This window comes from Nycticebus coucang, chromosome 24, assembly GCF_027406575.1.
Source record: "Nycticebus coucang isolate mNycCou1 chromosome 24, mNycCou1.pri, whole genome shotgun sequence".
Lineage (NCBI taxonomy): Eukaryota > Metazoa > Chordata > Mammalia > Primates > Lorisidae > Nycticebus > Nycticebus coucang.
Genome location: NC_069803.1, coordinates 2,842,421 through 2,868,123, shown reverse-complemented (window position 1 = coordinate 2,868,123; position 25,703 = coordinate 2,842,421). Strand labels below are relative to the sequence as shown.

Sequence of the window (25,703 nt, the reverse complement as noted above, 5' to 3'; positions counted from 1 at the left end):
AACAGCGGGGGGGGGAGGGGAGGACATTGAGAAGTAAAGAACATACTCCCTTATTTTACAAAAACAACAACAAGCAGACTCAGAGACTGTGTGGGACAACTTGTCCCAAGACACCTAGCCAGGCCTCACTCCCGCCCCCGGAGGCAGGAGCGGTTTGGGGGGAAGGGCCGCGCCCCGGGAGACCCGCCTGGGTCTCCAGACACCGCGCGGGCCGCCCCCTGCGGGAGCTTCTCTGCGTAGCTGCCCCGGGGCCGCCTCCCTCCGCGTCCCCGCGGGCCCCACACCCAGCGCGCTAAGAGTCCGGCGGACCTCGCGCCGCTCCACCTGTCGCCCTTCGCCGCGGGAAGGGTCCCTGGCAGAGGCTGGCCTGGGGCTCTCCCGCAGGCCCGCGCACCCGGGACGCGGCCGGGGCGCTTGGGTCGCCGAGCAGGCCAAGCCCTGTAACTTGCGGGAAAGTTGGCAGCTTCTTTAGCGAGCCCCTTTTCCCGGCGGCCGGGACCCCAGGGCTGGGCTTTCCCGTCTCCCCCCACTCCCGTCCCCCGCCCGCCCCACCCTTCCTTCCCCGCCCGCGCTCGGGCAGAGCCGCCCCGCAGCGGACTCCGGCTGGCGCAGAGGGGGCGCCAGGCTCGGAGCGATGGGGGGCTCCCACTCGCAGACCCCACGGGCTCGGGAAGACGCCGGAGAGACCGCGTGAGTCCAGGACACCCGCCCCCGAGGGGCCGCCCTTTGGGGGCTGCATGCGGGCGCTGACAGAGGCGCCGGGCTGGGGAGGTGGGGTTCCGGCTCGCGGCGGCGGGGCGTGGGCGCGCGGGGTCTGGCCTGCTGAGACGTCCCGCCCGGAGCTTCTCCCTGCGAGCCGGGGACGCCCACCAGGACCCCATAGCGGCCCATTCCTGTCCAGGAGGGTCTGCCGTCCTGGTCCTCTTCATTCAGCGTCGGCAAAAGAAGGGGACCCCAAGTTTTTCCGGACTCGTCCATGCAGAAAAACGCACGCGTCCTACGGGGCTCTTGAAGCTTTGCGGAGAGTTACTTGCATGGAGGCGTTAATGTTAGAAAGGGACTCAAGTCACAGAGTAAAAGCTCGGCTTGTGTTGTCTTCAGGTTCCAGGAATTTTGACTCAGTGCTTGCTGCTTACAAGAGCTCTCCCTTGTTTGCTCCAATGGTTTCATGATGATCTCAGAAAAAGAGCTGTATTGTAGCAGCAGCAATTAGGCTTTTGTTCTAGGACAGCAACAATTGGGGACACTGAGTACTGTAATGCAAGCTGGGAAGAGAATGTTTAGAGAATTCGATTGACAGCAAGTGTCAGGGTTTGAAAGTGGCAATGCTTCCTTTCAGAGAGGATGCGCTCATAGCGATTTTAGAATCCAAATGGTCTAAATGGTTAATGTAAAACTTGTTAGAGGATGTGTATGTCTTGGTGGTGACGCAGTGCTAAGGAATCCATCCTCTTTATTTTTAATTCAAACTTATCCATCTTACATGCAGCCTGAACCGTGGGAGAGCTTTTTGATCATCTTTTCAAGGCATAGCAGCTTCGAGCACGTCCAAATGCTAGAGGTGTTAGTCCTCCTAATGTTTAGATCACAAATTTAATCTTAGTTCAGGCAGCTTATTAATGATAAGAACGGCCAAGTTTTGTTGAGGACATAAGATGTGTAGAATGATTCTCAATGTCCTGTGTTGTTTAGTATCTAAGAACACTAAGTTAGTTTCTATTCTTGTCTTTATTTCACTAGTCGGAACACTGAAGCACAGAGAGGTGAAGTCACTTGTCCAGCTCATACAGCTGGACAGAGGCCGACCTCTGGTGGGGTGACTCCAGAGCTCATGTCGCAGGCCCCTCCCTCTTAAGACCTGGCACTATGCTAGGAAACTAAAATTTTTCTCCACTGGCAAACACACCCCTTCTTTTTTCTTTAATTTTCTCTGCATAAGTGTAGCAATGCTTTATACCTAATAAGACGAAATTGCCAAAGTTGATGTAATTGTTAAAAACAAACATAAGAGGCAGTATAACATTCAGGTGAAATTAAGAGTTGGTTTTAGGGCTGCGCCTGTGGCTCAGTGAGTAGGGCGCTGGCCCCATATACCCAGGGTGGTAGGTTCAAACCCGGCCCCTGCCAAACTGCAACAAAAAAATGGCCAGGTGTTGTGGTGGGCGCCTGTGGTCTGAGCTTTCTCTGGAGGCTGAGGCAAGAGAATGGCCTAAGCCCAGGAGCTGGAGGTTGCTGTAAGCTGTTGACGCCAGGGCAACAACAAAGGGAGACTCTGTCTCTGAAAAAAAAAAAAAAGAGAGAGAAAGAGTTGGTTCCAGCTCTAGGCTCCTTCCTTAATAGCTGGAGATCTTGTATCTGTCCCCAAACCCCTTGGTGTCTCAGTGGGAAGGATAACAATCCTTACTTCATAGGCCGTTCCGAGGTTGACATAAAATCTGCATACACGTGTATGAATCCAAGTTATAGTTCTATCTCTGAACAATGTATAGGTTTAGCCAAGGATGAAAGTTGACTATTTACTTTTTGTGAATGTGTGGGTAGCTTTACTCTGTAACTTAAAAGTAAATGATGGACTCATTCACTGATAGCATGCTGAAGAAATAACCTCAGCATGCAACACGGGGTTCAGTGGGTAGGGTGTTAAATGACCAACTGTTAAATTATCCAATGACTTTGCAATAGACAGAGCGTCTGTCTCCAATAAAGTTCTGTGTTTACCTTGTATATTTTGTAAAACTTGCTTAAAAATGATCAACATAATATCACAAGGTCTTAGGAATACAGCCCTTCCCTACTGAGTGAACACTTTAAGAAGCACATAACACATGTAGCCAGTGTTGAGATTATTGGTCTTGTCAGTGTCGGGTTCTGTTTAATAAATCAGCCTTACAAACCACCTGGCATGCTCAGATAACCCTTTAGAAATATGAGATTCCTGGCTCAGTGCCTGTAGCTCAGAGGATAGGGGGCCGGCCACATACACTAGGGCTGTTGGGTTTGAACCCGGCCCAGGCCTGCTAAACAACAATAACAACAACAACAACAACAACAAAATAGCCGAGTGTTCTGGCAGTGCCTGTGGTCCCAGCTACTTGGGAGGCTGAGGCAAGAGAATCACTTAAGCCCAAGAGTTTGAGGTTGCTGTGAGCAGTGATGCCATGACATAGTGAGACTCTGTCTCAAAAAAAAAAAAAAAGAAATATGAGATTCCACACCCATAATGTACATGGAGAGCAACAAGTAGGCTTTTAATCCAAGTCCTGCCTTTTGCAGACGTACAAGACAAAGTCTCTCCAGGGTACAGGAAGGTAGGGGCTTCATTGTTAATGTCATCAGCTATAGATTTTCTGCCAGACATATGGCCATGGGAGATAACACTGGCCTCAAGGAAGTCCTGTGCTCAGGCTGAGGCATTTTTGAGATCTATTGTTCCTTTAAAAAGAAAACATGAAAATTACACAAATAATGCATTAATACTGGCATTTATCTTTTGAAAGAGAAATTATATTTCAGAGTGTTCACAATTTGTATGTCAGAATAATTTAATCAGGTACTGAAAGTAAGCAGAAAAACCTCTCTTACAAGAGCTCTGTCGTGAAATATAAAGTACATGAAAAGAAGTGTCTGATTTTAAGATAAAACTCACTATTATTGAAAATTATGACAGCCAAACTTCTCCAAACCCAGGGAAACACGAATGAGATGGCTTTGGTTAAAAGTGGGAGAAACTTCACCTCACTTATTCTGGGATACTGCCCAGCATGGTCATTAAGACGAGGGTTGGAATTTTAGCTACAGCACTTCTGAGCTTAGTTTAGGAAGCATTGGAAATATAGATAGTTAACTCTTCAGTGGGGCAAATTTCTATGTGTTTAAAATGGCAATAGTAATTATAATTTTTGAAGTGGTGTACGGTATTAGCACAGTGCCTGGCACTTGGTACTTATATATGAATTGTTATCAGTATAGTTCTATGCACATGCACCTGTGAACCAGATGTTGTGCTGGGCTCTTTGGGAGATATGTTCATGAGTGAGGCAGGATCTCTTGTGAAAGGAAGGTTAATGTGTATTCTGATTCCCGAGACCTTTTAGAAAACAAGGCACTAACTTTCTGAGTTAAGTTTTTCCTCAGTTAATTTCTGTTTTGTAGAAAGCTGTACTACCGAGAGAATGGAAATGTGTTTGGGGATATAGTTGTTCGATGAAATGTTTGAAATCACTGTTCCTTAGTAGTTTATTTTGGGTAGTGTAGCCAAGGTAGGTTTCTAAGAGTGGTGAATAATTTGTGGGGAGGTTTGAAGAACAGCATAAAGCCAGGCCTGTGGTGTCTTAGGTGACATGGGTGCAGTTGAGTCATCTAGTGCCATTTGGCTTGTCTGCCTAGAAAGCAAGACACGCACCTGTTGTCAGTTCTTACTAATTGAATTTCTAGACCAGTCTTTGTTTGCATTTGGAATAGCATCGTGCAATCCGTTAGCGGCAAAGTTAGGAGGAGGTTGTGAAGTCGTTCTGATGACTTAAGTTAGGTGCAGGCTGTACAGTGTTCTAGTGAACTGCAGTCAGCAACAGTGAGATGGGGTGCCTCATGATGAACATGTCACCGTGGGGCGTGTGTCCCTGACATGAAGAGGGAGCTGCTGGCTCTGAGGTTTTATTTGTTTTGTTTTCTGAGACAGTCTCACTCTGTCACCCTGGGTAGAGTGTCGTGGCATCATAGCTCACAGCAACCTCCAAGTCTCAGGCAATCCTCCTGCCTCAGCCTCCCAAGTAGCTGAGACTACAGGCTCCCGCCACAAAGCCCAGCTTTTTTCTATTTTTCGTAGAGATAGGGTGTTGCTCTTTTTGCCGAGGCTGGTCTCAAATTCTTGAGCTCTATCAGTCCACCCACCTTGGCCTCCCAGAGTGCTAAGATTCCAGGCATGAGTCACTATGCCCAGTCTGGCTTTGAGGTTTTAGATACAAGAAAACATGGCTCAAAATAAGGAAATGTAATGAGCAACATTTCTGAAATCCATTGCTTTTAAATTTACAGTATGGTTCAGTGCCTTCTTACTAAGCCATTGTCATTAAGAAATGTTCCCATTTGCTCTAGCAGTTTTTAAAATGTCCATATAAAATGTTTTCATGTACAGTTAAGAGAAAGAGATTTAAAGAAAGTTTGTGGGAAAGACCCAGAAAAACCATCTGTATGATGAAAAGTTTAAAGAATTATAGTATTTAACTTGGAGAAAGGGCCCAAGAGATGTGGCAATATATAACTTTTAAGAAAGGTTGGCTGGCTCCATCTCCAGTGAAGCCAACCCAAAAGGAAATGCTTTGCATTGCGTGACAGTGGAATTATTTGTATGTATATGTTGAGTTTAGATACCATGACTTCTAGGCTTGAAGGTAGTTGAAATAAACAGAGTAGTTTGTCAGGGCCCGGGACTGGCCAGGTCTTGGCTGGCTTAACTAGGTTCCAGATGCGGACCACTAAGCTACCCTGCTCAGGAACAATTTCTCTGAGGTGCTGAGGGCTATCTACTTTAGCAGGAGAGAGGCAGAGTCTTGGAGAGACTAACGCCATCTTAGAATAGATAGATCTTAGTCTTCAGTAGAGTTTGGTAATCTTCAGCAGAGAGATGCCGTGCTGGTGTTCTGCAGGCAGGAGAGGAGACAGTCAGAGTAAGCGGGTCCAGGATGGAATGCCCATGCTCCCGACTGCCTTCTCATCCAGCCTAATATAAGGCTGATCTCGTGCCTCTCAACACCACAGGTGTAGAGACTGCTAATTCCCCAATGCTCTCATCTCGTGAGCTCGCATGCTTGTTAGGACAGCTAAATCCCTCTCCATGTCCTTTTCACCCAGGTGTTCCATTGTTGAGCTATACAGGTATTTCTTATAACTCTCACTCCTTCTAGCCATAGGCTGCTACAGTAGTTTATTAAGGTAGTTGAGTAAACAGAGTTTATAAGGGAGAAAAATTCCCTCCCTGCAAACCATTAAAAAGTGAGGTAGACGCTCTATCAGGAATGCTACTCTGAGGGAGTTCAGGTATAGTTTTGCTTCTCATTTTCTTTTCCCTCTTTTAGCTATAGTGGCCGACTGTACCCCAGCCACAGCTTCTCTGAGCTGGTTCAAGTATTAAAAATGAAAAAGAAAAAAGGGCTCAGCTGCTGGTGTTCAGCCACAGTGGGCCATAGAATACATAAATTTGTTAATAAGGGGAGGCTGGTGCCATCCGCAGGCCATGAAACAAGGAGGTCCACCTTGTGAGGATACTCACGCTGGCTATTGTGGGGTACTTTGGGTTTTTTTGTAATTTTTTTCATTGAAGTAAAATACACATAACATAAAATTCACCATTTTAGCCATTTTGAAGTGTACAGTTCAGTGGCATTAGGTGCGTTGTATGACCCACCATCACTATTTCTGAAGAACTTGTTCATTATCTCAACCAGAAATTCTATACTTGTGAAACAACTCCCTATACCCCTCTTCCCTAACCCCTGGGTAACCTTTATTTTGTGATTGCAAATATTTTTCTCCCATTCTATGGTTACCTATTTACTCTTGGATAGTGTCCTACACAAAATTTTTGAGTTTTTATTAAATCCATTTTATCTAATTTACTTTTGTTGCCTGTGCTTTTAGTATGATATTTAAGAAATCATTTCCAAATCCAATGTCATAAAGATTTTCCTCTGGGAGGCTGAGTGAGTGGATTGCCCGAGCTCACAGTTTCGAGACCAGCCTGAGGAAGTGTGAGACCCTGTGGCGGGTCTTGTGGTGGGCACCTGTAGTCCCAGCTACTTGGGAGGCTGAGACAAGAGACCTGCTTGAGCCCAAGAGTTTAAGGTTGCTTAAGCCCAACCTTAAACTCTTGGGCTCAAGCACTCTACCCCAGGGCAACAAAGTGAGACTCTGTCTCAAAAAAAAATTTTTTTTTCCCTATATCTTATCCTAAAAGTTGTATAGTTTTAGCTCTTAAGTATAGGCCTTTGATCCATTTTTAGTTTTGTATATGGCATAAGGTAAGGGTCCAATGTCATTCTTTGGCATGTGGATCTGGTTTTCCCACCACCATTTGTTGAAAAATTTATCCTTTCTCCATTCAATGGTCCTGGCATGTTTGTTGAAAATTAACTGACCACATATGGGAGGGTTTACCTGAAAATTTAGGAAATCCAGAATACTTTTCTGTGTAAAAAACACAAACTATTTTTTTCTATTCTCTGACTCAACAATGTGAGATATTATTATTAACTAAATTCTGTACTTCATTGAGGTTTTCTTAGTTTTTACCTGATGTCCTTTTTCTGTTCCAGGATTCCCATCCAGAATACCTTATTAAAAATTTAGTAGTCATAGGCCGGGCACATGGCTCATGTTTATAATCATAGCACATTGGAAGGCTGAAAGCGGAGGGTTGCTTGAGGTCAGGAATTTGAGACCAGTCTGAGCAAAAATGAGACCCTGTCTCTACTAAAAATAGAAAAACTACCTGGGCATGGTGGTGCTTACCTGTAGTCCCAGCTACTCAGGAGGCTAAGGCAGGAGGATTGCTTTTGCTAGGGAGTTTGAGGCTGCTGTGAGCTGTGGTGATGGAACTTCACTCCAGCCTGGAGGACAGAGTGAAACACTTGTCTCAAAAAAAAAAAAAAAAAAAAAAGGTAGTCATGTTCATTTTTAATGTAAGTAAAACTATCATGTTTTACTTCAAGATTTATTTTTTGACTTTTATGTTCTTTCCTATCCCAAGATGAGAGAATGTTTTTCTTCTAGTTGTTTTTGGACTTCTTTTTTTTTTTTTTGCAGTTTTTGCCCATGGCCAGGTTTGAACCAGCCACCTCCAGTATATGGGGCCGGTGCTGTACTCCTTTGAGCCACAGGTGCCACCCAGGACTTCTTTTTCTTGATAATAATCCATTCACTCTATCTGAAATTTCTAGAATCACTAGTAAGGCTGTAATATTTTTTTCAAAATGGCTAATCAGTTACTTCAGTATTGTTAAATATTAAATAACCCTTTCTCTTCTCACAATTTTATAATACCATTAAAAAAATTCAGTATTATTGGCCAGACATGGTGGTTCATGCCTATAATCCTAGCACTCTGGGAAGCTGAGCCTAGTGGATTGCTGGAGCTCAGGAGTTCTAGACCAGACTGAGCAAGACTGAGACCCTGTCTCTACTAGAATAGAAAAACTAGCTGGTCATTGTGGTGGGTGCCTGTAGTTCCAGCCATTTGGAAGGCTGAGGCAAAAGGATCACTCGAGCCCAGGAGTTTGAGTTTGCTGTGAGCTATAATGATGCTATGGCACTCTACCCAGGGTGACAGAGTGAGAATCTATCTCAAAAAAAAAAAAAAAATTATTCAACACATATTGACTGACTGCCTTCTTCTGATGGGAATTTACATGAGCAAAAGAAAGCATTTATAAATGTATAAATATCTGAATATTGGTTTATAATATTGGGGCAGGACATGTGATAGATTCAGACAAGAGGAGGTTTCCTTGTGAATGGAGGGAATATGTAGAGCTTGGAAAAAAGGGAGATTCGTAACTGAGCTTTTCTCATAGACTTTACACTATCCAAATGTTTATTCTATCTTAGGTTATAATATAGCACTTTTGCTTTTTCTGCCAAAGTGCTGGCACCTTCAAATGCTCTTGGGTCATCTGCATGCTCTTTCAGTCTTCTATTTCTTAGGGACAGACTTTATTTTTTGTAATAATATGATATAAAGTACCAGCAGATTTAATATAAGGAATGGCAAATGATAAATCACTGTTCTCTTTTCTTGCTTTATCTTCAGCCTTTACCTGGGGAGGCTTGGTATCCTTGGAGAGTTATTAACCATAGGAATAGCTCACTTTGATGATTCTTCATTCTCAGAAATTTTACTGTTAAGGATACTTTGGTGTAATTTTTTTTTGCTTTTACATAGTACAATTTTACCTTCATCCGTTTTATGGTATATCTGCTGCCAATGTTATTAGTAACAATTCTAGGCAAAAGGAATTATATTTAGCTTGCTTAAATTTGGGAGTGTTACATAGAAACTTTAGAACCTGTGAAAGCCTAATAGTTGTGTTTCTGAGAAAACACATTTATCTGTCTCATATTGCACATCCTCATAAGAGCCTGACAACAGGTAAGGATGGTATGTCACATTTACACTGCTCTGTGTAAATGGGATACAGTATGTAGGTATTTGTCACATACGGACAAAGGATGAGCGCTCCCAGGAATCTTGCAAAGATGCTATGCCAGAGCAATAGATCTGAAAATTTCTCTGGTCATGGACCCCTTGATGATACGATGAAATGTTTTTGGACCTTTCCACATGAAAATACACATATAGATGGGCCTGGTGGTTCATGCTGGTAATCTCAGCACTCTGGGAGGCCAAGGCAGGAGAATTGCTTGAGGCCAGGAGTTCAATACCAGCCTGGACAACATAGTGAGACCTTTGTCTCTAGAAAAACATGAAAAAAGTAGGCAGGCGTGGTGGCTTGTGCCTGCAGTCCTACCTACTCAGGAGTTTGAGGCAGGAGGATCACTTGAGCCCAAGAATTCAGTGTCACAGGAAGCTGTGAACAGGCCACTGCACTCTAGCCTGGACCATAGATACCCTGTTTCTTAAGATAAAAAATTAAAAAGAAAAAGAAAATTCATGTATGCAGAATATATAAAAGTTAGGAATGTCAGAGACCCTGAAATCTATCCATTATCTCATTTAATCGTTTCATGGACCCTGTGAGGTAGATATTATTATTTCCATTTTACAGAGGAAGGAACCGAGGGCTGGAAAAGTTGAGAAGCTAAGGTGACAGAGCTGGGATTCAGTTCTGAAGAACCTAGCTGAGGCGAGGAGATTAGATTTCTAGTCATTTCCAGAGCAGGTATGCCACCTGGGCAACTCATTAACCAATGGAGACTTCTGTTTATCTTCTAGAAAGTGAGTTTTTATGGCTTGTTCCCTCCTGATAACATAGTTCAGGGAAGTAAATGTTTGGGAAAACATGGTCCAACCCATTCTATGGACAAATACTGTATCACATTTACACAGAGCAAATCCTGGTTTCTTTGCTGAAGTATTTTTGTCTATGAATCTTGCTTTCCTAACAACTGCAAAATATTATGTTTCTATGGCTACATCAGAAGTGCTCTTAAGTAGGGGTTTGAGGAAACAAAAGCAGGAAGGCCGGGGCAGGATATGAAGGTAAAATGACTGACATTTCCTTTGCCTTTTTAAACCTATATATCCATTCGACTCTGAAGGGCCCTTTGTTGACTAAGCAGCACCCGGACTGTGGTACCTTTGGACAGACGTGTGTGAAGCCCTGGTTCCTACACACGTCCAGAGGGGCCATAGTGATGACACTCAGGAACACAAATTGAGTTCTGAATAACATGGACCACCTTTACAGTTGATACCCAAAGTGGAGGTTGGCAGGTTCTCTTGAGGACAAGATTAAAACTAAGAAATGTGCGCACATTTCAGGAATAGCTGGCAATGATGAGGAAGAAGAGAGACAGGGATGGTGTAGGCTGGAGTGGGACTCTGGTGGGCTTTCCATCACTTGCTTCTTGCCGGGGAGAAGGCCCCGTCCTCCAGTCCTACCACCAGGGGGCGCCGCCCGCCGCCCGCTCCGTTTCGGGCCCAGGTTGGGGGCAAGGCTATTTCTTTCTTCATCCGGCCCCTTTGCTGGTGGGATGAAATGAGAACCATTCGAATACTAACTGGTAGTACATGTAGGAGAAAAGAAAAGAGATTAGGGAACAAAATTGAATTTTTGGACACTTCCATCTCCTTCTGCTGGCTCATGCGTGTGTTTTTATTTCACACCAACTTGCATGACTCAGAGAATACTTTGGGGGCTTCTGAGAAGATGGAAGCCTTCCTTCTGCTTCCTGTTGTTCTGGCTCGTCCTTTGGTGTTCACTGGTTGCATTTCACTATAAATACCGGTGTTGGATGCAGACTCCCATTGTGACTTCTTGTATTTATGGAAGATACACATTTTGAAGAATTTTTCTCCCCAAAATGTGTTATTGAATGTGTGAGGGAACTTTCTGCTACCCTCTGGGGCTGCTCCAGCTCCTGGCTGGCAAATCTGTATAGCAGGTGATTTATTCGCAGAGATGGAGTGGGTAGGGGGTGTGCTATCCCAGCCCAGCAGGAGGCCAGTTCTTACTAAGAAAATGGTGGCTCGTGCTTGTGATCCCAGGACTGTGGGAGGCTGAGGCAGGAGGATTGCTTGAGCTCAGGAGTTCCAGACTTGTCTCAGTGAGAGTGAGACCCTGACTCATGAAAAAAATGAAAAACCCAGCTGGGCACCTTGGCCAGGGTCTATAATCCCAGCAGCTGGGCGCAGTGGCTCATGCCTGTAATCCCAGCACTCTGGGAGGCCCAGGTAGGTGGATCGCCTGAGCTCACAAGTTCGAGACCAGCCTGAGCCAGAGTGAGACCCCCATCTCTAAAAATAGCCAGGTGTCATGGCGGGCACCTGTCGTCCCAGCTACTCTCTTAGCTAAGGCAAGAGAATTGTTTGAGCCCAAGATTTGAGGTTGCTATGAGCTATGACGCCATGGCACTCTACCAAGGGTAGACAAAGTGAGACTCTATCTCAAAAAAAAAAAAAAAGAAGAAGAAGAAGATGGGTTCTCCAAGCTCCTGAGGAACATGATTCAGAGACCAAACTCCAAAGAACTCCCATACTCAGTTGACTGGCTCTTCCTACATCTCTTTTTTTCTGTCTTTGCTGCCCTAGGCCTACATTTTTAAAATTTCTCTTCATGTTTTTTATTTGGCAGTCTTTTCCCAGTTTATGGTCTTTTTCTTTTAAGTAAGAGTTGTTTTTATACCCTTAATCATAATTTCCTGTCTTGCTTGATTGATTCCATACCCCTTATGAATGGTCAGCAGAGCTGAGGAAGAAGGTTTATGGTCGGACTGAAGTACCTGAGGAGTGTGTGTGTGGTGTGTATGTGGGGACAGAGGTATGCGTGCATTTGTGTGTGGTGTGTATGTGAGAGAGACTCTGGAAGGTACATGTGATATGTGTGTGTCACTGAATATGAGACTGCGGGGAGTGTGTGTGTGACTGTGGTGTGTGACTGTGTAGGTGAGACTTGGGAGGTGGACAGTTTGTGCATGGTGTGTATGTGAGACTGTGTGTGAGTGGCATGTGCGGTATGTGTGTTTATGTGTATGACTATGTGTGAGACTTTGCAGGGAGGAGCTGTGGTGTGTATGTATGGGTGAGACTTAGTGTGTATGAGTGAGGTGTGTGGGGGTGTGTGTGTGTGAGACTGTGGGGGGAGGTGTAGTGTGTGACTGCGGACATGAGACTGAGTGCAGGAGTGTGCGTGGATGTGGACATGCATGTACCCTGTGTTGCCAGCCCTGACCTTCCACGAATTTTCCTCACAGAGCAGGGCCCTGTAGTGCGCAGAGATGTTGGACCACTCTGTCCCCCCATGAAGAGCTGAAGAGGCCTACCTAGGGCTGTGTCATGCTGTGTGACCCTCTAGCTGCCAGTGTCAAATCCAAGATCTCGAACATTCTTTACAAAGCAGAGAGGTTTTTTTGATGCTGCATTGTTTTATCAGCATTGCCTTCCGAATTCTCTGGAGGTGAGTGTGAGTTTGGTCCCTTTCTCTTTTGCAGCCTGTAACATCTGCACCCCAGAATTTTCCCTCTCTTCTCTCTCCCTCTGCCCCAAGCTTTCCCCCTTTACACATTTGAAACCCTATATGGAAGTTGAATCATCTTGTTTCCTTTTTTGGTCACAGTTGAGCTTTCTTCCACTTTCAGAGGCTTGAGATATGTAAAACAAATCAGTTCCTTGCCTGGTGCTGTCTGTAATGTGTCTCTTTGGTATGTCAGTCCCTTGTCATGCCTGGCCCATGCCGAGAACCACTCTTTAGATGTTTTAAATGACTGACTTGAAGTGCGTGTGGCTGAAGATGAAATGATTCTGAATATCTTATTTGGGAGGGGAAAAAAATCTAAAGGGAGAAACAAAACCCCCAGCCCCAGGAGTCACTTTCGGTATCTCTGAGAGTCAGGGAAATGCCCTAGGCTTGGCCCCTTGATAGGGTAGGGGAGGGAGAGTGGATCCTGGGACTCTCTGAGGCAGCATTTTGCCAAATAGATGCACCCGGAGCTGTGTATGTGAAGCATGTCACCACGTGATCTCTGTGTGTAGCCCTTCCTGGCTCTCACCAGATGGGGAAATGTCTCTACCAGTTGTCAGCTTGGAGCTAAGTTACTTGTATCTTAATAAGGGGATTATTGAACCCAGAGGCCAGTGACTAATGAAAGTGCCCATCATGTTGACCAGTCCCAGTGCAGTGACATTTGGGCAGGTACTGGCCACTGATATCGTTAAAATGGACCTCAGCCTCATTCCCTGGAATTCCTGCTGGACCCGCTCAGTTACCATAATAGAGGCCATTTCTCCTACCAGTGGCTCAGATGGGCAGCTTTCAGCAGGGCTGTCACGCTGAGGATACTAAATTTTCTTTGGAATCCTGCCGTAGGGCCCCAGATTTGATGTAAGAAATGGGAGACATAGTGGTAGAAAATTTTTGATGATATTGTCAGGAGACATAAATTGGATGGTCTTGGGTCTTGTGACCTTTGCTGAACCAAATGTTATATTGGGAAGGGAAGCGGGGGAAATGCTAGTTAGTCAGACCTGAGTCACTTTCCCACCCCTGCACTGGGAGTGGGGAACGGCACCAGGATATCCAAACCACAAACCCCGAGAGTTCCAAAGAAAATATGGGTTATGGATCCAAGGCGGGGGAATGGTGTTAGGCAGACACCAATAGGAAATCCCATTTACAGCTGGGATGGGGCTGTTGGGTGTTTGGTGCTGACGACAGTATGGACGCCTGAGTTTCATTGATTCATGTTTCAGAATATTGTGGATGAAAGGAAGTAGTGAATGGCACTCAGCCCATGAATGCCATTTTGAGGGGGAAATAGTGAACTTGCTGCTCATCAAAAAGCTTTTTGTCTCCTATTTGGGTGTTGGAGACATGTTTCCTATATAGAAAGTGAGGGTCTCCAATGTGACTAAAAATTTCAGTGATTTAAGGCTTTTCTGTGTGTGGACACCACTTGGAGGACTTGTTGTATCAAGATGGACATACTCACCCCAAGTTTCTGATTCAATAGAGGTGAAGTTCAAGAATTTACATTTTTGCCAAGTGTTGTGACTCACACCTAGCATTTTGGGAGTCTGAGACAGGAGGATTACTTTGAGACCAATCTGGGCAACCTAGGGAGACCCTATCTCTAGAAGAAAAAAAAGAGAAAGAATTTGCATTTCTAATATGCTCCTAAATGACCCTGGTGCTACTATTCTAGGGCCCGTACATTTGGTCCTAGTGATTTAAGGTTAATGACTTAAATACTCCATTTACAAAAAAAGAAGAAGGAAAGGAAGGAAGGAGGGAAGTCATGCAAGGATTCAACAAATACATTCAAAGATGTTCAGACTTCATAAACAACCAATGTGTTCAAATAATCATGGTGGTGGTTTGTCATTTCCACCCATTAGCAAAGTTTTAAAAGATAGATTGAACTTAGTATTGATTAAGGTTTTGGGAAAAGGCTGTATCGTGCAATGTTGTTTACAAATGTGAATTAGTTCAGCCTTTCTGGAAGACAGTTTGGCTGTATGTTTCAAAATATAAAGTGTATTTTTTGACACTAAAGTCCCACTTCCTGGGATTTTACTCTAAGAAATCCTATGTGTGAAAAGATGTACACACACAGGGTCATCACGATTGCATTTATAATGAGAAACAGGGTGAACCCATTAAATAGTCCTCATGGGGAGCAAGTTAGGAAAATTATGTACAGACACACAAAGGCATGTTATGCAGCTAAAAGGAGATGGGAACACGTGGTCTCTACAGGGAAGCAGGTCCCCGTGAGGGGTGGGGGGTCTTGGCTGTGCGTCCTGGTTCCCTCTTCCTCTTTAGGGAGAATAAGAATGTTATAATGAAAACAGGGGGAGTAGCAAATATGTACTCACCTCTAGCTGAGGATGATTTGTTTATTTATTTATTTAGAGACCGAGTCTCACTTTGTCACCCTTGGTAGAGTACTGTGGCATCATAGCTCACAGCAACCTCCAGCTGTTGGGCTTAAGCGATTTTCTTGCCTCAGCCTCCCAAGTAGCTGGGCCTACAGGCGCCTGCCACAATGCCCGGTTATTTTTTTGTTGCAGTTTGGCCAGGGCTGGGTTTGAACCTGCCACCTTCGGTATATGGGGTTGGCACCCTACTCACTGAGCCACAGGCCCCGCCCATGATTTGTATATTTAAATCTTATTTGTGTAAAAGTATTTTTCTACCCATCTGCCTAGTCTTCCATCCATGCACACGTTTATGTCCATGTAACAAACGGATGTGCACTATTTTGTTTCTTGTCATCAAATATCATTGAGGAGATGGACAAAGTAGATAAAGTGCTTTCTGTTCATGTAACTTACATCCACTAGGGAAAGGCAGGTTATAAGTAGGAAAATATAGGAAATTTGATTCTCAATGTAAAAAGTGCTTTGCAAAAGGTAAAAATAGGGCATATTGCTTACCAGTATTTTAACAGTGGCTATTTATCAAAAGTAAGACTATGGCTAAGTTTTTCTTTCTTCTTTGAACTTTTCTATGTTGTCAAAGTTTTACTTTTTCTTTTTTTCTATTTATTTATTTATTTTTTTTTGTAGAGACAGAGTCTCACTTTACTGCCTTCAGTAGAGTGCCATGATGTCACAGGACTCACAGCAACCTCTAGCTCTTGGGCTTCAGCGATTCTCATGCCTCAGCCTCCCTAGCAGCTGGGACTACAGGCATCCGCCACAACGCCCGGCTATTTTTTGGTTGCAGTTCAGCCGGGGCTAGGGTTTGAACCCGCCACCCTCGGTATATGGGGCCGGCGCCCTACTCATTGAGCCACAGGCACCACCCAAAGTTTTACTTTTTCTAAGACAGTCGTCCTTAACCTGGTCCACTGAGCCCTGGTGACTCTTCCTTCATCAACCAGAGCACCTCACTCCTCCCTCTCTCCAACATTGCCTTAGCTGCACCTGCGTCGAATCGGAGGCTCCTTCCCTCCACAAGGACAGGAACTGGGGTCCGTTTTGTTCAACACAGTGTTTAGCAGAAGTTGGCCAAGGCTGATTATTTGTGAAATTTGTAGAATGAATGAATGAGTGTACAGATGTATTATTTTGCCTTAAACAATAAAGGTATTTAAAAACATATTTAACAGCTCTGCACCTGTAGCTCAGCAGTTAGGGCGCCAGCCACATACACAGGGCTGGCAAGTTTGAACCTGCCCCGGGCCTGCTAAATAACAATGACAACTACAACAACAACAACAACAAATAGCTGGGCATTGTGGCGGGTGCCTGTAGTCCTAGCTACTTGGGAGGCTGAGGCAAGAGAATCCCTTAAGTCCCAGAGCTTGAGGTTGCTGTGAGCTGTAATGCCATGGCACTCTACTGAGGGCAACAAAGTGAGACACTGTCTCAAATAAACAAATACACATTTAAAACAAGGAATATTATTTGTATACAAAATAATTATTTGCTTTATAAAATAATTCACCTTTTAAAATGAGATGAATTGGGGGACCGGGTGACTCATCTCCATCACACACAGGGAGTGTATATACCCTTTGGAGTAGGGTAGAAAGTCCAGCATTCATACCTTCCCCTGCAAGAGGTTTGGTGACTGAGTAATGCTTGGGCAGTCCTTACTGTTTCTGGGACTCATCTGAAAATGAGGATATTGGACCCAGTGATATTTGGCTAAGGTCCTTTCCAGCTAAAAATTCCTGTGGTTCTATGAGATCTGAGATGGATACTTAGATCAGGAGTCAGTAATTGTTTTAGTCTGTTTGGGAGACTATAACAGAATACCATAGATGGGTGGTTTATGAACAACAGAAATTCATTTCTTGTAGTTGTAGAGGATGTGGGGAGCAAGATTAAGGCATCAGAAGATGTGGTATCTGGTAAAGGATGATTTCCCCAGGTCGTAGACGGAAGTCCTCTTGTGTCCTCATGTGGTGGGAGGAGGGGAGAGCTCTTTAGTGTCCCTTTGGTAAGGGCACTAGTCCCATACAGGGCCCTCATGACCTAATTACCTCCCAAAGACCCCACCTCCTAATTCACCCACATTGGAGAATAGATTTCAACATATACATTTGGGGGGGATATAAACATTCAGTCTGTAGCAGTGATTTATCATATGTTCAGAAAGTAATTTAAAACAAATACAGCAGAACCTCCATAGATGACCATCTCCCTACACTGACCACCTCCTTAGTTGACCTAATTTACATAGACCGGACATCCACCACATGTACGTATCAATACAGTAGGCCTAGTTCTTTATGTTGACCACCTCTGTATGTTGACCAGTTTGTTACAGTCCCTCAGGTGGTCAGCTTACAGAGGTTCTGTTGTTTATTCTACTCTGTAGCTATCTGTGTCCTGGCCAAAGGAAGTGGGAAAAATATGATATAACTATATCATATATGGTGAGGTGCATGAAAGACCAGTAAGGCTAACCTTGTTTTTGCTTACCATTGTAAGATCTGTAATATGATATAGCAAAATAATTTGACTAATTATGAGTCCACAAGAAAACAGTTTCTGAAAAAAATATTTTGTGGGTAAATGCTAGAAATCATCCCTAATACCAGTTAGTGTTAAAACCAAAGAACGAAAATGTTAATTCATTTATAGAATTTGGGTCAGTTATTATTTTATCCTTAGAATTGAGCAAATACTCATATGTATTATATAGTATTTCTGGATTTGTAAAATCTTATTACTTCAAGGAAATCTCCCTGAAGAAGATAATATTCTTCGTAGCATATCTAAATTCTACCTGGAAAACTAGGCCTTTGTAGGAACTTAAAAATATTGGCTCTCCGTCCCCTGCAGCTTTTTTGTCTACATCAGTCATCTTTAAAGATGCGATTGTGGCTGGGTGCAGTGGCTCACATCTGTAACCCCAGCACTTTGTGAGGCTGAAGTGGTGGATTGCTTGAGCCCAGAGTTTGAGGCTGCAGTGTGTTATGATCACACCATTGTACTCCAGCAAGAATGATGGAGCAAGATCCTGTCTCTAAAATAACAAAACAAAAAACAAAAACAAAGTAAAGAAGTAATTGGTTTTTTTGTTTGTTTGTAGAGACAGAATCTCACTTTATTGCCCTTGGTAGAGTGCCGGGGCGTCTCACAGCAACCTCCAGCTCTTGGGCTTAGGCAATTCTCTTCCCTCAGCCTCCCAAGTAGCTGGGACTACAGGCGCCTGTCACAACGCCCGGCTATTTTTTGGTTGCAGTTTGGGCGGGGCTGGGTTTGAACCCGCCACCCTCGGTAAACGGGGCCAGCGCCCCACCCACTGAGCCACAGGTGCCACCCAGAAGTAATTGTTTTGTTTAGAGAGAAGCAGTATTATAACTGAAGTCATTACAGCAAAGGGAAGGATGGTCCTGTTTTTAGGATAATTAGGGCATCGTCTATATGGCAGGCATGAGTCTCTTTATTAGGGAATTATCTGTCCTGAGGAAAAAGACACCATTGAGATACAGGTTGAGTATCTTAAACCCAAATGCATGGGACCAGAAGCATTTCAGATTTCAGGCTTTTTTGAGATTGGGGCATACTTGCATATATATAATAAGGTATCTTGGGGGATGGGACCCAAGTCTAAACATGAAATTCATTATGTTTCATATGCATCTTATATACATGGCCTGAAGATAATTTTATACAGTATTTTTAATATTTTTTGTGATGAAACAATGTTTCGACTATGTTTTGACTATGACTGGTCACATGAGGTCAGGTGTAGGATTTTCCACTGTGGTGACTGTTAGCACTCCAAAAGTTTCAAATTTCAGAGTATTTCAGATTTCAGATTTTCAGGTTAGGAATGTTCAATCTGTATAAAATGAAGTTTTGAAAGAAGCTTAATTTAATCCTGTTTACAAGGATGTGGACTGAAATTTAAGGGAGGTTTTTCTTGTAACTCCACGGAAGGGAACTGAGAAGCTGGCAATGCCCCAAAGGAGGCTGCTATGACAAAGAGATCACTGACCCAGCAGTGCAAAGAAGATAGCCTTTTATTTCCCTTCACAGAACAGTCCCCAGGCAGCTATTAGCAACTAGTCCTGGGAAGCAGGCTGCTCTGCCCTGAAGGTCAGCCTGGCGTGGCTTCTGTCCATGCTACTGTTGCACCCTGTCCCCAGTGTATCCTCCACACAACAGAAGCTGGTTCAGCTTCAGCCAGGAGATGGAGGATGTTGCCCCAAATTTGCACTTGCCCCTTGCACTCACACTTTCCACGGGTCAGAACTGAGTCATGAGACCACAGAATTACCAAGAAGGCCAGAAAATGTATCTTCTAGCTGGGTGGCCATGTGCTCAGTGAAAATTCAGAGGGTTCTTTTTCAGGAAGAAATAAATAATGGATGCCGTGGTGGGGAGGAGTAGGGGAATTAGACTCTACTATAGTGGTCTTGTGGAAATTCAAGGGTAAGGGTGCTGGTTGGGCACTGTGGCTCACACCTATAATACTAGCACTTTGGGAGGCTGAGGTGGGAGTATCACTTGACTCTGGTCGTTTGAGACCAGCCTGAGCAAGTGTGAGACCCCATCTCTACTAAAAATAGAAAAATTAGCCAGGTGTGGTGGTGTGTACCTGTAGCCCCAGCTATGCAGGAGGCTGAGGCGGTAGGATCACTGGAGTCCAGGAATTTGAGGTCTCCGTAAGCTATGATGATGGCACTGTACTCTAGCCCCTGTGACAAAGTGGGACTCTGTCTCAAGAAAAGAAAAAAAAAACGAAAGAAAAAGAAAAACATAGGGGAAAGGTGCTGAAGGTATGTAACACAGAAGAAACATTATAATTTTTGTTTTCTTTTTTATTTTAATTTAAACTGCATGTGTGGAAAGAAAATCGTGTTTGTGTGTGTTTACAACCGGTACAGAAGGAATAGAGCCACGAGTTCTGTTTCACAATCTGTGTGGAAGATTTTACCTTTGATAGTTTTACCTTTGACAGTTTTATCAAGTTTCCAGCAGTCAAATTTTTTTGTTTGCTCTCAGACAGAGGTCAATATGATCACCTACTCCTTCCATAAATCAATACTTTCACTTACCAAGTTGAAGCCAGCTGCCCACTCCTGAGCCACAAGGATTTCTTTTGCCCTCTGGGCAGAGTCAAATTTACCCTGAAACAAAAGCAGAGACTTCAGGCCTCTCACTTCAGGCCCCTTCCTACATCTCTGCTATGCTCTAGCACTATGTTCATGGGGTCCTTTTGCATTTTTTTCTTTTTTTTAGAGCTCTACAAATTCTTAAGCTTCCTGGTTCACAAAATCAGGCCTTGGGAACCTATTCCTTTCCCCATCAAACCCCACCAAAATTCCTACTTTTTCCCAGAGGGCCAAAGGCTCCCTAGTGACCCATTTTGCCTTGACAACATAGTTTCTTGGAAGAAAACACCCTAATGGGAAATATACCAAAAGAGAGAGCACCCCAAAGAGAGAGATGTTGGGATTAATTCTTTTGCCAGGCATGGTGGCTCATGCTGTAATCCTAGCACTCTGGGAGGCCAAGACAGGTAGATTGCTTTGACCTCAGGATTTCGAGACCAGCCTGAGCAAGAGTGAGACACCCCTACCCCTGAGTATGGTAATGCATGCCTGTAGTTTTAGCTACTCAGGAGGCTGAGGTAGGAGGATCACTCGAACCCAGGAGTCTGAGATTATAGTCATGGATGACGATGCCACTGCACTCCAGCCTGGGCATTGGAGCCAGACCCCGTCTTTTTAAAAAAAATATATAAAGGAAATTAATCCTTTTATGTCTCCCACATAAAGTACGCCTTTTATGCTCAGATCCAATTTTGTGTGCCTTTGAGGACTCTCATTCATCTCAGTAGGAGTCTGCAGGAAAATCTGTTTTTTATGGTACCTTGACTCAACAGGCAAATGCCTCCCTGCAATGAGGGTTTCATGCTATGGTCACTAGGCGGTGGCTCAGGAGAAACCCACAGGCTGCCCCACACCTGTGTCTCTCCTTGGGCTTCAGGGAAGAGCACCCTGCCTGCAGGGGTGAGCACTGTCATGCTTCCTCTCCTCTGGGTGTCATCAAAGCTTGCCATTGTTTATGTTAATTTCTGACAGGTCAGAGTCTTCTGTGTAAGGACCTCTGTGGCCATAACTTCCTTGTCACTGAAGAATCTGCCATTCGTTCTGCTTTCAGATTTGAAAAATTAATGTTTAATCAGCCTAAAACCTTGTTCCTGGAGTGGAGTTCGATTATATATGGGGAAGAGGAGGAGGAGAGAGAGGCTGATGCAAACATGTACAAAACACATACTGTGCATGTAATTTCAGGGAGGGCAGGACATTCTGATACCCAGCCTCTGCTCTAGAGATTGAAAATGTAGCCCCTTTAACCTGTTAGTTTAAAAAAAAAAAAAGGGTCCATAACAGTACTTTCTTCATGAGAATATGGGGGTAAGGGAGTGGAGATTAAATGAGATAATTCATACAAAGTGGTTAGCGCCGTGACTGACGCAGAGTAACCAAATATAATTGTTCACTTTTCTGTTAGGGTTTGCGTAATCTTGCTGGTTTCCATGAATTCTTTATGTAGTAATAACACTAAAAACCTTTGCTTTTTCCCAGCCTGTCATTTGCCTTTTAATTGGAAGGATCATAGTTAGAAGCTTTTTTAATGTAGCCAAATTTACATTCTGTATTTTGTGTGTGATTTATTAATTACTTCCAGATTGGGCCATCGTCCTTCCTCCAGAGCTGACAGATTCTGTTGCTTCTAGATGGTTCTCTCACAGCGGTGTGATTTTTATTCTTCAGCCATCTGATCCATCTGGAATTTGTCTTGGTATACGCCCTGAGGTGAGAGTTGGACTTGATATCTTTTTTTCCTGTTGCCAGCCAATTATTCTCCATCCATTTATTAAATGATCTTCCTTTTCTCCCTGTATTGTAGCATTTTCTTTATCATATAATAAATTTCCATATCTTGTAGGGTCTTTTTCTAGGTTCCTTGTTCTGTTTTACAGAATAACTATCTGACTATTTTTGCATACATCTGTCTTTAATATCTTATAGGACTAATCCCCTTCCAAACTCTTAGTAGTTGTTGTTTTTCTATAAAATATGCTCACCAGTTTATTTTTCCAGATAAAGTTTTGAAAAATATCGACAAATTCTAAGAAAAATTCCCTGGGAACGGTGCCTGTGGCTCAGTGGGTAGAGCACCGGCCCTATGTACCGAGGGTAGCAGGTTCAAACCCAGCCCCTGCCAAACTGCAACAAAAAACTAGCCGGGCGTTGTGGTGGGCACCTGTAGTCCCAGCCTCTCAGGAGGCTAAGGCAGGAGAATCACTTTAGCCTAGGAGTTGGAGGTTGCTGTGAGCTGTGTGACTCCACGGCACTCTACCAAGGGCAATAAGGTGAGACTCTGTCTATACAAAAAAAAAAAAAACTCCTGGGCTCAAGCAATCCCCCTGTCTCAGCCTCCTGAGTGGCTGGGACTACGGGTGCGCACCACAATGACCAGCTAATTTTTCTGTTTTTTAGTGATACAGTCTCGCTTTTGTTCAGACAGGTCTCAACTATTGAACTAAAGGAATCCTCGGCCTCTTAGATTACAGGTGTGAACCACTGAACCCGGCCTTCCCCTGGGAATTTTTATTGAAATCAAATTAACTCCTGTAAGTTAATTGGGTGATGTTGCCATCTTTACAATATTGTTTTACCAACCTGGAACATGATTGTGTCTTTTTCCAGGTATTCAGGTAGTCTTTTGGCTTATATTTATCAGTAAGGAAAATGAGTGATTTGCTAATATTTGGATTAAAAAAACTTTTTAGCAAAAAAAAAAAAAAACACAAAAACTTTTTAGCATAGAAAAAGGATATATTTTCCCTCCTGAAGGACATATCCATGTAATTTTAGACTCAAAATATGGTAGTTAAACTTTACTCCAAAGAGATAAAAGCTGGAATTTACAGGAGACTATAATGTCATGTCATGAAATGTGCTTCTTAGTTTCCCATCTTTTTATCTGTTAGAAATGCAGGAAGATTATTCATCACAAACATATGAGTTATTGTAACAAAGTCCCTCCAAGTCAGAGTAAGGATCACGGTGGAATGGGCTTCACAGTTATTTTTGGAGGCTTTTGGAGGCTTTATTGTTTCTTCTGGGTAGACCTTTCTTCCCACACCGTCCTACCAGTGAGTCTCCATCTGTGATCCCAATATGTTCCCTCCTAACTTCTAACAGTGTGTCATAAACCAAAAATGGGACATGTGGTCTCATGAAGGCTCTCGAATGTATTTATGAGGATAGCGAGTAAACTTTTTGGTATCAGGATAATCTCAGAAAATCTGGACCATATAATCAGTGTTCTTTTAATCTTTGAGCACGCATTTTTGGGGAAATTTATTTCATTTTGGAGGTGAGGTGGAGGAGAGGGAGTAGGTTGCAGAAGAAGGAATGTTACTCTTTTTTTTGAGACAGAGCCTCAAGTTGTCACCCTGGGTAGAATGCCGTGGCATCACAGCTCACAGCAACCTCCAGCTCCTGGGTTTAAGCGATTCTCTTGCCTCGGCCTCCTAAGTAGCTGGGACTACAGGCGCCAGCCACAACGCCTGGCTATTTTTTGGTTGTAGTTGTCATTGTTGTTTGGCAGGCCCAGGCTGGATTTGAACCCACCAGCTCTGGTGTATGTGGCTGGCGCCTTAGCCGCTTGAACTACAGGCGCCAAGCCAGGAATGTTAATTCTTTTTCAATTTCTTAAATTCCTTCAGCCTCTTTAATTCAAGCCTTAGATTCTGCGCTTCCTCCAACCCAGGTGAGTGAAGCAAAGCTGGTATCTCAAGTTTGGAGTTATGTTCCTGATTAGAAACTTCAACTTTCACACAAGGTGCAGGAGGTTTGAGATGGCTTTTTTTTGTCTGAGGCTCTAAGGTATAAAGCTCTTGGATTTGGTCTCTCTCTTTTTTTTTTGAGACTCTGTCTCACTTTGTTGCCCTCGGCAGAGTGCTATGGCGTAACAGCTCACAGCAACCTCAAACTCGGGCTCTAGCGATTCTCTTGCCTCAGCCTCCCAAGTAGCTGGGACTACTACAGCTGCCCACCACAATGCCCAGCTATTCTTTTGAGACAAGGTCTCTCTCTGCCTTAGGCTGGTCTCGAACTTGTGAGCTCAGGCAATCCACCTGCCTCAGACTCCAAAGTGCTAGGATTATAGGCGTGAGCCACTGTGCCCAGCCTGGCCTCTTTTTTTTTTTTTTTTTGTAGAGACAGAGTTTCACTTTACTGCCCTTGGTAGAGTGCCGTGGAGTCACACGGCTCACAGCAACCTCCAGCTCTTGGGCTTATGTGATTCTCCTGCCTCAGCCTCCCAAGCAGCTGGGACTATAGGCGCCCGCCACAACGCCCAGATATTTTTTTGTTGTTGCAGTTTTGGCCGGGGCTGGGTTTGAACCCACCACCCTCGGCATATGGGGCTGGCGCCCTACTCACTGAGCCACAGGCGCCGCCCCGCCTGGGCTCTTTTTTAATCCCTCATCTGCTCAAAAGGAATCTGAGTTCAACTGAAGCACACAAAATGTTCAAAATCAATAAGAGGAATCTTCCAAGGTGACATTCCTGTTAACAGGCTCTATACGTACAATAGTGTTGTTTAGCAAGAAAGACCAAACATACCTACTGGAATAGAGGATGTTTCTAAATTTAAAGTTCATGCTTTAAGTAGATCTTTGTGCTTAGTTTTGGTTTGCTTGTTTTCAACTTTGGGTTTGTGGTAGTTAGTGGGAAGAATTAGGGATCATGTGGAGGTTATTTTCCTCGCTTAGGATAAACAGAATGAGCTAGCTCTGTTTATCTTTTGCACTCGAGCACTGCTTCTTTAATACTTTTACACTTGGAGAATAAAAATGAAATTTCTTATAAAGTTGATAAACATACAGTCATGATATTTCACGGGGATGAGAGAGAACCTCATAGAGCAGGCTCTTTAATGACACTAGTGTAACTGTCATACTATCTATTTTTCTCCAGCTTCTCTGAAAGCCGGCGTGTGATAATCCACCTCATGGCAGTTCTGCCGTAGGTCCGATCTGTTGCCTAGGTTAAATGGCGTACTTTCTGGGGAAATCAAACTTTTCTTTTGTGATACAGAATGAAACAGATCGGAGGATGGGTGTGACAAGAGTTGTTCCCCACAGCTAAGCCTGGACAAGGGTCTTTGAGCAGGCACCAACAGGGGGCTTTGCTAAGCCTTCAGTGAATGTAGTCTGGTTCCCAGAGCTCTGGAAGAATATTAACTGTAGACATAAATCTAACTTTTCTCTTTTAAAAAATCAGAAAGGAACGTCTCTTTACAATATAATTTTCTGTATAAGTGCACAGTGCAGAATCCCTGACTTTAGTGTCTTTACATCACCAAAGTAGAAGAAAGGTCATAATCCTCTAGGTGATTATAGTCTACAGGTAAAGGATAACTAGCAGAGCACCTGATCTTGCCAGGTTAGGACGGTCATGTTAACCTGTTTGGATGCAGTCAGATGCTGTTATTGGCACTGTGGTCTTGTACAGACTTCAGCACCCTCTTTCCTGGTGAGACC

General features: G+C 43.9%; 1 protein-coding gene across 1 annotated transcript in view; it reads left to right on the top strand.

Moving 5' to 3' along the window:
• The first annotated feature begins 308 nt into the window (after positions 1-308).
• The window catches only part of TACC1 (transforming acidic coiled-coil containing protein 1), a 105,055-nt gene continuing 79,660 nt past the window's right edge, over positions 309-25,703 (top strand). The window contains exon 1 of the mRNA XM_053578726.1: positions 309-690. The gene's annotated coding sequence lies outside the window, so the exon portion shown is untranslated. The remainder of the gene's footprint in view (positions 691-25,703) is intronic.